The sequence below is a fragment of the Erythrolamprus reginae genome, chromosome 3 (genome assembly GCF_031021105.1).
Source record: "Erythrolamprus reginae isolate rEryReg1 chromosome 3, rEryReg1.hap1, whole genome shotgun sequence".
Taxonomy (NCBI): Eukaryota; Metazoa; Chordata; class Lepidosauria; order Squamata; family Dipsadidae; genus Erythrolamprus; species Erythrolamprus reginae.
This window is the reverse complement of record NC_091952.1, coordinates 41,765,083-41,782,151: the sequence shown is the minus strand read 5'-3', so window position 1 is coordinate 41,782,151 and position 17,069 is coordinate 41,765,083. Positions and strand designations below refer to the sequence as shown.

Here is a 17,069-nt window from a genome sequence, read left to right as displayed (position 1 = left end):
AAAATTGAAAATCACAAAGAAAAAATTAAAGTAATGAAGCAGAGACAGTAGCATAGGATAACTGCGACAAAAACTACAGAAGACAAATCAGTAAAAAAGAGTAGTAGAGAAAGTGTATGAATCATAAATCAGACCTGATCAAGGTTTATCCAGAAAGCCAGGTTTCTCTTCCCACATAACAAAAGTATATCTTCCAAGAGAAATGGTATTCAATACAGGATTTCTGAGCACTTTGGTGAACAGCAATTTGGAATAATGCCAACTCATATTGAATGGACACTATGGAAAGGATGATACAAATAGAATACTTCATAAGATTTCCAATCCCTGATCCATTTAGGTAAGAACCAATACTTTGAATTAAATCTGGAATTGATCCCATAGCAACCCTCCCCCAGCACATTTGGACTTAAGTGTTTCATTCCTCTTGTTCCAAACAATAATGTAGTTGGTAGCACAATTTTTGCATCAGTGAACATGCAATCATGTATACAGAGTTTCCTCCTTAAGTGTTTCTCCCCCCCCAGAATAATAGCCATATGAATAAAACAAGTTATAAGGAGAGGTAATATCTGGTCACTCCCTGAACTGTGGGATGATTTGAACCTGGATTTCTCTGATTATAATCCAGCAATTTAATCTTTGCTTGTTGTTTTAAAATAAGTGTGCAACTTCATGAATGCTGCTACCAGAATAAAAAAAATGGAGCACTTGTTTTACCGTTAGTCTTTACATTCATTGAAATACACTGAAGTATCCAAAAGCAGAACTATGATGTTGGAAGCAATTATGGGAATTTTTCCAATATATATTGAATTGTCTTGTATATTACTTGCATTATTACATTCAATCATCCTATTATTATTATTATCCAAGAAAGCCTTTGGAGCCTGGGAGGGTGAAAAATGGGCCCACCAGAAATCAGGAAACGGAGGAAGGGTCATGCGCACATGCATGGGGAGTGGGAGCACATGGGGGCATTGAATTATGCATGTGGGCATGTCCACACATGCGATAGTGCATCCGTACATGCTTTCGGCACCTCAGGAAAAACAGGTTTGCCATCACTGCTCTAAGCTATCTGTGCTAAGTTGAGTTTACCCAATAGTTGTTGAATTCCATATTTAAGGCCACCTCTCTGTTTCTCTATGAATACCACCTGGGAAATTTAGGGCTGAAAATTAGATTGGGAAATATAATCATCCCCTAATGGAAATATCCATAAATTTATTGGGAAATAATTCATTTATTAGCTTTCTTTACTACTGCAGTCAAGACTCTAGTTTGTATACAAAAAAAAATCTAAAATATTCAATGTAGAATTACAGTATATAGTTATCTACTGTACAAACAGAAATGGTCACCTTTAAATCTAAAACTGAAGCAATACCTAAAAATGTCATAGGATGATTTTAAAAGCTCTTCAGAAGAGCTTTTGTCTTAATTTAGGGGTGTTAAACTGGCGGCCCACAGGCTGGATGCGTCACATGCAGACCGGGCCCACCCCAGCTCCACCAAAGGGGAAAATGTTACGATGTGTCACATGATGGCAATGTGATGTCGCAAGTTTGACACTCGTGTCTTACCTTGTTTCTGGATGTTAGGTAGATTTGACTTCCAAAGAAAGGATTTTCAGTAACGTGAGAGCTTCTGGTCTCCTAATCTCAATCCCTTTTTATTTCATAGAACCAGTGACTATTTTTCTTAGAGTTTTCATATCACATTTTGTGAGAAGCGATTTTGTGGGTACCACAATGTCATACAGAATAAAAACAGCACTTTAAATTGCTCTCAGAAAAACCTTTGCAATCAATGCAGGGGACATAATATAACAAAAATGAGCTCTTGGACCAGTTAGTAGATGGGCCTCCATTTTTTTGTACCAGCTGCAGTTTCAGGCAGTCTTTAAAGCAGTCTCATGCAGAGCACATTGCAGTAATCCAGCCAAGTGGATGAAATGAGTTTCTCTTGCAATCTAAGTGTTGTAGCATTTGAAACTGGGCAGAGCTTCTTCTCAGTCACTTGCCCATCCAACAGTGACTATGAGTATTCACTGGTTGGAAAGTGGTACACAGAAGTAGTGCCTTTCTTTCAAGAGACAGTATTAAACAGTACTAGAGATGACAAAGAACTTCTATGAGCAACTAGCAACTCCATCTTACTCAGTTTCAACTTCAACCTGTTTCTTCCCATCTAGATCCTAACAGCCTCCAGACATCAGGACAAGAGTTTGACTGCATGACTTCTGTGATCCAGGTGGCCATGTACAACTGGGAATCATCAGTATATTGATGTTGCTACACTCTGAACTGATGGATGACTTCTCTGAGTGGCTTCATGTAGATATAAAAAGTAGGAAGGAGAAAACCAAGTTCTGTTGCATTGCATCAGTTTTTCCTTCTCTGCAGCCATTGGCTAGAACTTTTCATTGAGGAAGGAGTGGAATCATTGGACACAGTGCCTTGCACATGATCTGAAAGGATACCATAGTTGATGGTATTGAAGATTACTGAACGCTCTGGTAGGACTAGAAAGTTTATCTTTCCCTCATTGAGGTTCTGGCAAAAGTCATCAATCAACAAGCAGTGTAGTTTCCATCTTACTTTGCCCTTAATCCCAAATGAAAGCAACCCATATAATTCTCTATATAACACCTCACTACACCCTGAACAGCCTCCCCTAAAAGAAAAAATGTTGGAGACAGAATGATAGTTGTCCCATAAGAGTTAAGTTTTTCTAGATTTTAAAAATACTTTATAAAATACTTTTGTATATGTAGTACTGTAGTTCACCATCAAATTTTCTTTACTGTTAGTGCCAGTCAGCATAGACTAAAAATGTAAAATTTCCTGGAGATTTTGGAGCCTGGAAAAATATATTAGTTTATCCTCATTCATTCTCGGTTTTGTTTGAAATTCCTAGCTGCGATGCACAGGAAAGCTAGGCCTAGGACTGTCCCCAACTGCAGCTTCCCAGCTCCAAGCCGAAGCAGAAGGAATTGAGGGCTGCCTTAGGCACCACCAGCTGGCGCAGATGTACCTGAATGGGCAGTGCAAAGGCAAGTTGCACTTCGATTCTACATATTAAGGCTTTGGCCATCACTACCGCTGCTTTGGCCAGCCTGCAACCCCCTCTTTGCCACACACATGCTGGGACGCGCACTGGGTGCCTGGACAGACCAGGCACTTTCTGTTGGGCCTTCCTCCCAGAGCTGGCCCTGAAACAGCTGAGCCTCACTTTGTCCATCTCCCCCAGTAGCCCTTTAGCTGAAGAGTGGCGGCATGGGAGGAAGTTGGGCAAATGACTGAAGGAAGTCTCACCAGGCAGAAATCAGCTGGGCCACATGGTCGAGGCAAGTGAGAGAACAGTCCAGAGAGCAGCTGCGCTAGCATGTCTCTAGACAAGGCATGAAAAGGAGTGACTGGGCTCGGTGAGTGGGTGGGCAGGCAGGCAGGGTGGGCGGTGAGTGGGTGGGTGGGGATGGAGCCAGTCAGAGGTCGTATTACTTGTTTGGCGAACCAAAAACCTAAAATCACTTGTACTGGTCTGCGTGAACCGTTCCAAACTGGTCAAATGCCACATCTGCCTTCCACCCTGTGATCCCCACCACTCCAGTTGACCTTCACCATCTTATTTCTGCCGCTGCTGCTGAAGTACGCCTGGCATTTTGCAAGGCAGCTGCTAGGCATGCGAGGCCATCTTCCTATGGTTTGTGAAGAAAACATCATGTATCACTTGGGGAAGAAACGTATCATGTGCTCAGAGGCTCCCTTGCACAGGACCAGGCCAAGCATGCTTGATCAGCAGTGGAAGCAAGTAGATGGTGAAAGTCAACTAGTATAGTAGAGGTTACGGATTGCAGAGAGGTAAAAAGACATATATTGGGAAAGAACAGGCAGGTGGGAAAAGTTGAAACATTCCCTGATGTCTTAAGTTTGGACAGGCTGCCAAGGGTCTGAGTTTTGATTACATGACCATGGGGCTGCTGCAACAGCCATAACATAATAATAATAACAACAGAGTTGGAAGGGACCTTGGAGGTCTTCTAATCCAACCCCCTGCTTAGGCAGATAACCCTATACTACTTCAGACAGATTATTATCCAACATCTTCTTTAAAACTTCCAGTGTTGGGGCACTCACAACTTCTGGAGGCAGGCTGTTCCACTGATTAATTGTTCTAACGGTCAGGAAATTTCTCCTTAGTTTTAAGTTGCTTCTCTCCTTGTTCAGCTTCCATCCATTGCCATTTAGTGATGCTGTAACTTTGGTTACTGAACAAAATGTAAGTCAAAGACGTATTTGTAGACATAACTTGTTTGATTTCAACTATCACAATTCCATGCATATTTATAGAATGACAGCTTTTTTAGAGGACAGTATCCCTCTCCTCATAAACTAATTATCACTTTTTCCACCCCTTTTAACTTTTAAGAGTCAATTCCTTTCTTACCCTACCTACTACAAAATTTTCTTAATTTTCTGCCCCTCCTTTCTTATAAGAAAGTATCTAAGTCTACTTACTTTAGTAGAATGCAAGTAATGTACCAATTTATTCTACAGCAAACCATGGCTTAGCACAAAATATGCCAAGCTTGCTTTTAGCCCAGAACACTAGCTGAGATGCTACTAATTTTCTTGCATGTGCAAATGTAGCTTTGCACTCTTAGCATTTTTAAATTTCTTTCTCTATTGGCATTTTAAGAGAAGTTATTTTTCAAGGTCCCTTTCAGTGCTTATCACTTTTTCTACCTGCATTTTTGCCTAATGAAATGCTAGAGAGCAGAGTATTTTCTTGGCTGGCATGAATGTTTGTGTAACCATTAGTTCTGAATCTGCTTAAATTAGCACTTCTATTTTTCAAGGACACATATGCTGGAATGTCTGATAATCTCATTATCTGCTTTTTATTTGGCCTTCTGTTTCTGAATATTTCACTGGCTATATTATCATAATATACGTATTAACCTTGGTTAACTGAATCATAGTTTATTTATTGTTATTATTTTAATCCAGTGTTTTGGATTTACATAAACCAACTACACAGGTTACATCGGGTTTATAGAATATGGTATCAGGACTAATACACATACCCAAAAGGATTTTCATGTTAATATGCTTGGGTTATTTCAAACAGTTTGATAAATTGTTAATAAAGTTTTATGGGAAATAATGGTACACTTCTAGATTTTCTTTATCCAAGTTATGCCTATTTTGTGATTGTGGTTTTGATTTTAATCTGGTATGTGTTTTGACATCTATTTCCAAATGATACAAGGCCTAAAATTATATGGGCATAGCTGGAAATGTATTATGTGATTCCTCTAATATCTTTGGAGGGGCAGGTTTATTTTTAGTCAAAATTCAGCAGTGTTTTCATAAGCAAAGACTGCAAGACATATTTGTAAACTATGAGAAGTAAAGTATAATTTTAACACATATTCACATGATAAATTTATACAGGAATAATCTCAATTTGAAAACCATACATTTTTATTTTTGAATTCATCAGGGATACTGGTTGTGTGGGTGTGGCTAAGTGGTCATGTGATTGGGTAGGTGTGGCTAGCTGTTCATATGACTGGGTGGTAGTGGCTAATTTAGCAATCCATTTTGCCAGTTTAGAAATTTTCAGCAATTCTTCTCATCCCCAAGATTGTTTCTGAATCAGGATAAGGGTCTGCCTCACAGATGCCTCTGATTCCCATGTTCAGAAATGTTTCTTATGTGCATCATTGACATCTACACTTATTCAGGACTGGAAAAATCTGGAATTGAAATTTGCTCCTACAAATTTCTGACTTCCTTAGGATCTCCATAGTCATGGATAGCAGAGCCTCTCCTGAAGTAGAAATCCCAGAATCCCAGAACTGGTGTTCATCAATTTATTTATTCAATTTTATTTATTTGATTTTTATTTTATTTATTCGATTTTTATGCCGCCCTTCTCCTTAGACTCAGGGCTGCTTACAACATGTTAGCAATAGCACTTTTTAACAGAGCTAGGCTATTGCCCCCACAATCTGGGTCCTCATTTTACCTACCTCAGAAGGATGGAAGGCTGAGTCAACCTTGAGCCGGTGATGAGATTTGAACTGCTGACCTTCAGATCTACAGTCAGCTTCAGTGGCCTGCAGTACAGCACTCTACCTGCTGCGCCACCACGGCTCTTGTGTGAGGATTAGCATCAGCTAAGGACCAGAGTGCTATCATGGGAAAATGAAACCGCTCTAGTATGGGACTGGAAAGACTGGAGAACTTCAGAGGATTTTGGCAGGCAGATTGGATTGGACAGGCATCACTTGGAACGGATCTGTTGAGGAAGCCCCAAGGCGGGGACTCAACTGCACTGATCTGCCAACCAGCCAGCCTTTCCAAGGGCAGAGACATCTGTCCTCATTTTGGGGTGGGCAGCCTCAGCGGCCACTGCCCTGAGATGGTTGAGCGCTGAGTGGCAGAAGGTGGCAGAGGTGGCTATTGCAATCCCTAGCTTGCTTGCATCTTCCAGCCCCGCTTTGCCAACAGGCACCCGCCGGTTTGCAGGAGCCTCTTTTTGGCTGGGCTGGGAGCTCTGTTAATCCACTGCAGCTGCTTGCCCTCTTGGATCCCTGGTTGATCCCTGCCCTGAGTCGGGGGACAAATGGACAGAGGAAGCCTCAGCTAAGAAGCAGAGGCGGAGGACGCCGTTTTCCCAGGAGCAAGCAGGGAGACTAGGATAGCTGCCGGTGGACATGGAAGAGGACTGCAATATCAGTGCATCTTGCAGCTCCTTTCCCCCCCAAATTTTGGGAAAAAAGTGGGGGGCCAGGGAAGCTTTAGTTTCTTACTAAAGGCAAGCCTGAAAGGTGGCTAAACGTTGCCATATTCACCAACCCCAGGTGGACTTTTGGTCCGGCACAGTTAATTTCCCTCCCTCATTGTTGGCCTTACCTTTCAGTTCCAGCCCGTGGGGCTCATGAGGGTAATGCCTGCGCTTAGCCAAAGGGTTGGGGCTAGAGGTGGGCAGAATGACGTGGACAGGGCAGATGGCTTTGGCGGGCCGTATCTGAGCCACGGGCCATAGTTGCAAGCCCCTGGTCTCAAAGTCTAAACTGTGCAGTACTTCAACAAAACATCTTTTCATTTTGAATTTGGCCTAGATACTGCTACAATATTAAAATTATTAACAGCATTGAAGTGTTTTGGGGACATTTATTTATTTATTTACAATATTTATATTATATTTAAGCACGTCTATAACACTCCTGTGTCTGTAGCATTTTCCAATGGAGAAAATCTAGGATCAGTGTGGATCAATGGTAGGTTGCTCCTGGTTCGGATTGGTTCTTAGAACCGGTAGTGGTATCGGTGAGAGGCGCTGCCCACCTGCCTGGGACGCTTCTGCGCATGTGACATACACGGGCAAGCAGGCACACAACCCGGTGGCAAACTAATCTAGAACTCACCTCTGGTGTGGATAGTATCTATTTTAAAGTAAACTGAAATACATTTTACAGATTCAGAATTGTTTTTCTCTATACCCATGATGGCGAACCTATGGCATGCGTGCCACTGGTGGCAGGTGGAGCCATATTGGAGGGGACGCAAGACTTTGCCATGCTTCAGTTCCAGCGCGCTTGTGCGTGCTGGCCAGCTAATTTTCAGCCTTAGGAAAAGCCGTTTCGTCCTCTGGATGCTTCAGGGAAGTTTCCCTGAAGCCCTGGAATGCAAAAACCAGCACAACGGCAAATCGGAAGTGCATTTTCCCTGAATTTCCGGTTTGCCTGTTTGAGCATTTTTTTCACCTACCAGGCTTCAGAAAGGCCTGTGCGCATGTGTGGAGGGCAGCGTGGGGATGTGTGCGCATGCATGGGGGTAGGGAAGGGGTATGGGCACGTGCATGCACCCTAGCATGCATGCACGCGTGCACACATCTTTCAGCACGCAAATCAAAAAAGGTTTGCCATCACTGCTCTCTATTATATGTGATGCACCTCTGAAGATTGCCTGGAGAATGGAATTTCCCTGAAATGTTGCTAGAGAAGGCAATAGTGGAGGATTGTAAAAAGAAAGTAAAATATTTTTTTAGAAATAATTTTAAGTATGTTTAGGTACTGATTTAAGAATGGTTTCTCTTCAGTTGATAAAATAATGGTTTGGGATGCAAGTCAGGTTTCTATTAGAAGTTGTTTTATACAAAATAAAAATGCACTTAAAAAGAAATCAAGTGAAAAACAACCTATTTTAAATTAAATAGCGAGAAAAGAACTAATAAATCTCTAGAGAAGATACATATTTCTCAACAAATTAAGTTTTTATTACAGTAATTATCTATGTTAACAGCAAGAGAAATGGAAATAAAACTGAATTATGCAAATCAAATTTTTTTTGAATGGGTAAATAAACCAGGAAAATGGTTAGCATACAAATTACGAAAAGAACAAGAAAAAATGATACTGAAATAATAAGAAGGAGATACTGTATTAATGGATAAATTGGGCATTTAAAAACATACATTAATTAATTAATTGGATTTCTATGCCGCCCTTCTCTGTAGACTCAGGGCGGCTCACAATAAGGATAAATACAAAAAATATAACATAAGAAACCCAAACTTAAAATGTAATTTAAAATCCCACTTATTAAAAACAGTCATCCACATTCATCCCATCATAATCATACATTTATATCGTCAGCCGCAGTAGAATGTTAGCATTCAACGGCCCCAAGCTTGCCGGCAAAGGTGAGTTTTTAAACCTTGCAAAAGGCCAAGGGGGGGGGGGGGCGATACCAATCTCTGAACGGAGTTGATTCCAAAGGATCGGAGCTGCCACAGAGAAGACTCCTCCCCTAGATGCCACCAGGGGCCAAAGTTTGACTGACAGGACCTGGAGAAGGCCAACTCTGTAGAACCTGATCATTTGCTGGGATACATGAGGCCGAAGACGGTCCCATAACTAATCTGGTCCTAAGCCATATAGGGCTTTATAGGTCATGACCAACACTTTAAATTGTGTTCAGATACCAATTGGTAGTCAGTGCAGCTTGCGGAGTGATGATAAAACATGCACATACCTTGGAAGGCCCATGACAGCTCGCACGGCTGCATTTTGCACTAACTCAGTCTCTGAATATTCTTTAAAGGTAGCACCATGTAAAGGGCATTGCAGTAATTGAACCTCAAGGTGATGAGGGCATGAGTGACTGAGAAGAGACTCCCTGTTCAAACAGGGTTGCAACTGATGCACCAGGTGAACCTGTGCAAACGCCTTCCTTGACATAGCTGAGAGATAATATTCTAGGCTCAGCTGTGGATCAAGGATGACTCCCAAGCTGTGGACCCTCTCTGAGGAGGTTAAAAGTCCTCCCCCCCCAAGTGATGGAATAACAGGTGGAATTGTCCCTGGGAGACAAACCCCACAGCCACTCTGTCTTGTCAGGGTTGAGCCTGAGCCTGTTGACATCCATCCAAACCCTCACAACTTCCAGACACCGGTACATCACCTCCACTGCTTCACTTGAATTGGCACAGGGTGGATATGTATAGCTGAGTATCATCAGCATACTGATAGTAACTCACCCCGTGTCATTGGATGATCTCATCCAGCAGTTTTATGTAGATATTAACAGTAGGGGTGAGATGACTGACTCCTAAGGAACCCCACAAAGGAGGGACCTAGGAGCCAACCTCTGATCCTCTGCCAACACCGACTGCAACCAACCGGAGAGGTTGGAGGAGAACTTCCCATTGCCAACCCCTCCAGTCAGTGCAAGGGGATACCATGATCCATGGTATCAAAAGCTGCTGAGAGGTCAAAAAGCAGCAGGATAGAGTAACAACCCTATTCCGGGCCTGCCAGAGATCATCCATCAGTGGGACTAAAACAGTTTCGGGACTAGCCAGGCCTAGAACTGGACTGTTGAGGGCCTAGCTAATTGGCTTCATCCAAGGACTGTTGGAGCTGGAGCACCACCACCTGGAGATGGGAAGATAGTTGTTTAAAATATCTGGATCTAGGGAAGGCTTCTTGAGGAGGGGCTACACCACTGCTTCTTTTAATGAAGACAGGAAGCACCCCTCCATCAATGAAGGGTTGATAACTGATCCAACCTTGTGTCACCTCCCTGCTGGTCGAAACTATCCAGGAGGGCATGGGTCCAGTAAACAGGTGGCGGAGCTCACAGCTCCCATGGCCTTGTCCACTTCATCAGGTGTCACCAGGTCAAACTCCTCCCACACAACAGTATTAAGACAGGTCCCTGTCCCACCTCGACTGACTCTGACAGTGACTCAACACTGTATTCCATTCATAGTCCAGGTCCATCTGGATCTGAACGACTTTACCTGCGAAAAAGTTATTAAAATGCTCAGCACTGCCCTACAAGGATTCGTCAAACTCTTCCCCTCATATTAATGAGGGAGCGAGTAACCCTAAACAGGGCGGCGAAGTGAGATTCTGCTGATGCAATCAAGGCAGAGTGATATGCGCATCTTGCCGCCTTGATCACCATTAAATAAGTCTTAATATAAGAACTTAATAGTGCTCGGTCAGATCCTGATTTACTGGCCCTCCAACACTCCTCTAGACATTTCTTCTGGCGTTTCATCCCCTGAGTTCCTCGGTAAACTAAGGAGATCTCCTGGGTCTACTGCCACATAGAGGTCGTATAGGCACAATTCGCTGCGGGCATATTCCAGCTATTACCAGGGACTCCGCCAATTGTATATAAGCAAATCCGGTATTTTCCCAAGCACCCTCTGAAAGCCCACTGGGTCCATTAGGCATCTGGGGTGGAACCACCTAATCGATTCTGCCTCTCTGTGAGGAAGGATTGGAGCCCTAAAATCAAGCCGTAGCAGAAAATGATCTGACCATGACATGGTGTCTAAACCCCTTAACTTCAGATCCTTGTTCAACTCCCCCCAAGAGGAATACCGTGTCAGGAGTGTGCCCCCCCTTGTGAGTCGGGCCCTGAATTACCTGGGTCAGGTCAATGGTTGCCATGGCGCCAACTCAGAGGATTCGCTGAGTGATGGCATGTTAAAGTCTCCCATGACGATCAGTCTGGGGGACTCGACCACCAACCCAGCTGCCTCCTCGAGTTGTGCAGGCAGGGCTGTTGTCATGGAGTATGCGAGGAACAAGCCCTTCTGAACTCCAACTTCACAAGGAGGGACTCACAACTGACTAATTCAGGAGCAGAGAATCTGTGCAGGCTGAAGGTTTTTCGGGCTCTAATAGCCACTCCTCCCCCCTTTCCCTGGAATCGCAGCTGATGTGACACCTGAAGCCCAAGTGAGCACATCTCAGAGAGGAACTCGTCCCTCAGGACCCAGGCAGGTTTCAGTCACATATGCCAGGTCGGCCTCATCCAAGAGTAAGTCTCGGATAAGGGGAGTTTTATTCATAAGACACTTTGCATTCAGTAGCAGCAGTCTGAGCTCAGGTATAATATATAATCAATATTATTCTGATTTGTATAAAGGAAGTGACATCTCTTTAAAGAAAATAGATAAATATCTAAAGAACAAAATTTACCAAGCATCGCAGAACAACAGTGACATATTATGAATGAATCTATAATAAAAAGGAAAGTTTCTGAAGCTATAAAAAAGATTAAACTAGAAAACATTCTTGGAACAGATAGATTATCAGTTTGTTATAAATATTTTGAGAATGACCTTTTACAACTTTTACAAAACATGATAAACTCTAATTTACAAGTAGGAAAGATGTAGAGTTGGAAAGAGGCAATATTGCATTAAAACCTAAAGAAGGACAAGATTACATTTTAACAACAAACCAGACCTGGGCAAGATGCGGCCCATGGGTCGCATCCGGCCCACGGAGGTCGGTCCAACCTGTGCGCGCAGGCATAAACCGACAGCCGAGTGGCATTCCCAAAAGCTGCGTGGTGGAGTCGGACGGCCTCGCCACCTGCACGCAGAAGCAAAAAGTGAAAAAGCGGCAGTCGCGTCGTGTCTGTTGCTCAGCTGACAGCACTGCTTACACCGGAGCTCTCGCCTCGCCCTCTCCACCTTTCCCATAAATTGAGTTATCCTTCTTTGGGAATTTGCGGCGAAGCCCCTCCCACCCCCAGTGGGGAGAAATCAGGTTGGGAAGCAGGGAGAGAATTGGAAGATTGAGAATGGAGGGAGGGAGGGAGGGAGGGAGGGAAGGAAGGAAGGAAGGAAGGAAGGAAGGAGAAATGGACGGAAGGAGGAAGGAAGGAAGAAGAAATGGTATTACTCTGGAAATATAAAACTATTAAATATGAATCTCTCTCCCCTTTTATGGAAAGCAAACAAGTTCCTTGATAGATAAAAATAGAAGTAGAAAGAAACTAGACAACTTTAGGATTTCTTTTTTAAAAATGAAATAATTAGGTAGCGTTATATATATTTGAATGAATTATTAACTTAAAATTGGATAAAGAAACTTTCCAGGATCATAATGTTTCATAATTTGGAATTATAGGGGAGTGATAATGACCAAATGATTTCAGCTTTTTTCGTTTAACATCTGTTACCAGCATATGTATACTATATACCAGGGGTGGGCAATTAATTTATAATTATAATATAATATATAATATATAATATAATATATAACTTTTCTAGATAAGAACCAGGTGTTCAAGATATAATATATAATATATAATTATATATATATAATATATAATATAATATATGATTATAATTTATAATTTATAATTATAATATAATTAACTCAGTTCTACCCAATAATATACAGCATTGGGTAGAACTGAATTAATTATATTAGTCCGGCCCTCTAAAACCATCCCAATTTCTCATGTGGCCCTATGGCAAAATTAATTGCCCACCCCTGCTGTAGACGAATACTACTGAATAATAACTATAAGCGCGCACTCACATTTTTGGTGCTGGGCATTATGTGATGCCTATCTCTGGGTTTTTGGAGTTATACAGCTGTGCGAGCGGTCATGGGTCTCCCTAAGTACGCCCATGTTTCTTCAGCACTCCACGGGCTGCATTAGCTTTTGATTGGTTTCCGAATGCAATTCAAAGTGTTGATTATGACTTATAAAGCCCTACATGGCATCGGATCAGATTATGTATGGGACTGCCTTCTGCCACATGAGCCCCAGCGATCAGTCAGGTCCCACAATGTCGGCCTTCTCCGTGTCCCGTCAACTAGACATTGTTGCCTGGGGAAAAGCCTTCTCTGCGGGGGCTCCGGCCCTCTTTAAGCAGCTTCCCCCAGAGGTTCATACTGTCCCTACCCTCCTCACCTTCCGCAAGAGCTTGAAGACCCTTTTGTGCCGACAGGTCTGGGGCCATTAGATATTAGCCCCTGGCTGATGAATGGAATGTATGATTGATTGTTTGAATGGGAGTGATTGATTTTTAAGGACCTCAAGTTTTAGATTAGTTAGTTTAACTTAATATTGGATTTAGGATATTTTGATTGTTCTTTATATGTTGTAAGCTGCCCTGAGTCTTTGGAGAGGGGTGACATATAAATAAATAAATAAATATATAATTTTTTTAGTCCTTATTATAATTACTTTGAAGATATATTCTAGCTACTTTTATTAGTAGCTATAATCTGAAAAATGATCATTGGTCAGTCATGTTAATGATATACAGTGTTCCCTCGATTTTCGCGGGTTCAAACTTCGCGAATAGCCTATACCATGGTTTTTCAAAAAATATTAATTTAAAAATACTTTGTGGGTTTTTTCTATAACACGGTTTTTCCTGCCCGATGACATCCTACGTCATCACCAAACTAATAATTTTTGCAAATAAATAACAAAAAAAATAATTATTGTTAATAAATAATTATGTTTATAAATATCAGGATCACTAAGTGTCTTATTCAACAGTGAGTACCAGTAATAATGATGAGTAAATGGTTGTTAAGGGAATGGGAAATGGTAATTTAGGGGTTTAAAGTGTTAAGGGAAAGCTTGTGATACAGTCCATAGCCAAAAGTGGTGTATTTACTTCCGCATCTCTACTTCACGGAAATTCGACTTTTGCGGGTGGTCTCGGAACGCATCCCCCACGAAAATCGATGGAACACTGTAGTAGGAATTATAAATTACATGTTACTATGTATATACATATTTCTATTCATGCTAAAATCTAAATACCGGTTTTTTGGACCATAACAGCTATCTTTTTACCCCCCAAAAGAGGGTGAAAACCTGGGTGCGTCTTATACACTGAATGTAGCCCCACCCAGCCACCCCCACTCTGGTCTTTGCCTGCCAGCAATTAACCTCCTTGCAGCAAACAGTAGCAGAGCCCAATTCGCACAAGCCATTGATTATCTGGCCCCCTATTGATTGAAATTGCCGGCAAGCCCATGTGTGAAAATGAAAGTGAAATTAAAGCTCACAGAGGCAAATTAATGCAGAGAGAGGCAAAGGCAGAAATTGCCTGTTTGTTTTTTGCTGCAAGGAGGTAGGTAAATAACTATAAATGCCTATAGAATGTTCAAAATATTACATTTATTTTTTTAAAAAACTGCTTTATTATTGTTCTAGACAACTTAACAAAATGAAGAAGCTTTTTAAAATAAATGCAAGATCTATAAAAGTATAATCTGAAATGTTCTGTTTTAGTATTAAGTATTAGTATTAAGATAAGGCAGCTGAATTAAATCCTCACTTAGTCATATTTGGAGTAGATCTATTGAAATAATTGAGAGGAGTTAGTGTGATTACATTTAAGAAAACTTTCTGGGATTAATATACAGTATTGCCATAATGTACATTTCTTGTATACTTTGCTATTTCTGTGGGTCAGGCACACATGCACAGAAATACATAGCAAAACATGTACATCATCTGTGCTGTTAGCTATTTGGCAAGTTGCTGTGAGGCAGAGGCCTTTTCTCCGTACTGAAGGAGCGGGTCCAGCAGTCACATGGGTTGCTCATGTCCAATCCGGTGGAACTGAGCCTAGTATTAAAAAAGCTTGCCGGATCCGCCCCTTCCCCAGAATTCGCTCAGTTCGCATATCCTGCGGTTGTATTGTGATAGCTCGTTCAACATTCTAACACCTTCCCTTCGATCCTTTTCTTCAAAAGTAGTAAGATTTGTTTTATCATTATTATTTACTTGCACCAATAGCGCCAGCCGTTTGCGGCTCGGCTTTTTTCCTTTGGAGAAGTTGCGGTTTCGTTTCCCCCCGGCGGTTTTGCCGGTTACGATTCCTGCGGCCGCTTGTGGATTCTTCTAATCCTTTGGCCTGGAGGTCCTGGTGCAAGTATTAATCTATTGAATTATTGATTATTTATTGTATACAATATATTTAAGGGCTTAAGAAATACCTCCTGCGGAGTGAGACGCCTTCTAGTCTCCTGGACTTAGTCGATCGCTTCCCCTTTAAGAAATTTACGGGGCGATTTTTTCGGCGCGAAGGCCTTCGCGCCCTTTTTAAATCTAGGCCTCTCGTGTTGGCCTCCTGCCAGCCGTGTAGGCCTCAGTCCACCGCGTGGATCCCGGAGCGGGCCTTGGGGGTCCCAGGCTAAATTCTCCACCGGCTAAGCCTCCAACCAGAGTGCCTTGGTTTACTTAATTATAAAGTTTAGGGAGGCTGGCCCCGCTGGATTTGGGGGCACGAACTCTGGGTTTGCCCAGATTGTCCTCAAGTTTCAGCAGCTTCGAGGCCTCGAAGCAGGATCCATTCCTCTTGGGAAGTCCTTGAAATTCTTCTCCTTATTATTCAGTTATTGGCTCAGCCTTGTCTTCTGTTAATTGTCAGACTATGGCTACTTTTCCCAAGAGAGGCACAACTAAAGGTCCCAGAGAGGCCAGGCCTACAGGCGATGAGATTACTAGTATCCCCCAGGCCTCTTCCTCCTCTTCTCCAGGGGCCCGCCCCTCGACCAAGGTCACCAGGGCCGAGAAGAGAAGGGACCTAGCCCTACAAAAAATCCATGACAAATCAGCAAAACGTTTGAAAGTGCAGGCCCAAGTAATCAGTAGTCAAGACCCACCAGAGGCTTCTAGTCTTCCTCCTTCTGGGGTCCCTGTGTTATCTCTGGATGAGCCAAACCTAGACAGACCCCAACCTAACCTATGGGGCATAGGTCCAGAGGAACCAGATATTATTGAAGATTCCCCCCAGCCAGGATCCTCCCAGGCCTTTAGGGATTCTCCGTACTGAAGGAGCGGGTCCAGCAGTCACATGGGTTGCTCATGTCCAATCCGGTGGAACTGAGCCTAGTATTAAAAAAGCTTGCCGGATCCGCCCCTTCCCCAGAATTCGCTCAGTTCGCATATCCTGCGGTTGTATTGTGATAGCTCGTTCAACATTCTAACACCTTCCCTTCGATCTTTCCTTCAAAAAAGTAGTAAGATTTATTGTCTTTATTTATTACTTGCACTAATTGCGCCAGCCGTTTTAAAGAAAAAAAAAAGAAAAGAAGCGGCTCGGCTTTTTTCCTTGGGAGAAGTTGCGGTTTCGTTTCCCCCCGGCGGTTTTGCCGGTTACGATTCCTGCGGCCGCTCGTGGATTCTTCTAATCCCTTGGCCTGGAGGTCCCGGTGCAAGTATTTATCCATTGAATTATTGATTATTTATTGTATACAATAATATTAAGGGCTTATAAAATACCTCCTGCGGAGTGAGACGCCTTCTAGTCTCCTGGACTTAGTCGATCGCTTTTCCCTTAAGAATTTCTACGGAGCGATTTTTTTCGGCGCGAAGGCCTTCGCGCCCTTTTTTTAAAAATCTAGGCCTCTCGTGTTGGCCTCCTGCCAGCCGCGTAGGCCTCAGTCCACCGCGTGGATCCGGGAGCGGGCCTTGGGGGTCCCAGGCTAAATTCTCCACCGGCTAAGCCTCCAACCAGAGTGCCTTGGTTTTACTTAATTACAAAGTTTAGGGAGGCTGGCCCCGCTGGATTTGGGGGCACGAACTCTGGGTTTGCCCAGATTGTCCTCACGTTTCAGCAGCTTCGAGGCCTCGAAGCAGGATCCATTCCTCTTGGGAAGTCCTTGAAATCTTCTCCTTATATTTCAGTTATTGGCTCAGCCTTGTCTTCTGTTAATTGTCAGACTATGGCTACTTTTCCCAAGAGAGGCACAACTAAAG

General features: G+C 42.8%; 1 protein-coding gene across 5 annotated transcripts in view; it reads left to right on the top strand.

Annotated features, from left to right (window-relative positions):
- Positions 1–17,069, top strand: part of CHD6 (chromodomain helicase DNA binding protein 6) — a 178,905-nt gene that overhangs the window by 32,633 nt on the left and 129,203 nt on the right. For 4 of the 5 annotated variants that reach the window (XM_070744909.1, XM_070744907.1, XM_070744908.1 and 1 more), the window contains exon 2: positions 2,198–2,521. The exons of the other annotated variant lie outside the window; for it this stretch is intronic. The gene's annotated coding sequence lies outside the window, so the exon portion shown is untranslated. The remainder of the gene's footprint in view (positions 1–2,197; positions 2,522–17,069) is intronic. 5 annotated transcript variants of the gene reach the window in all.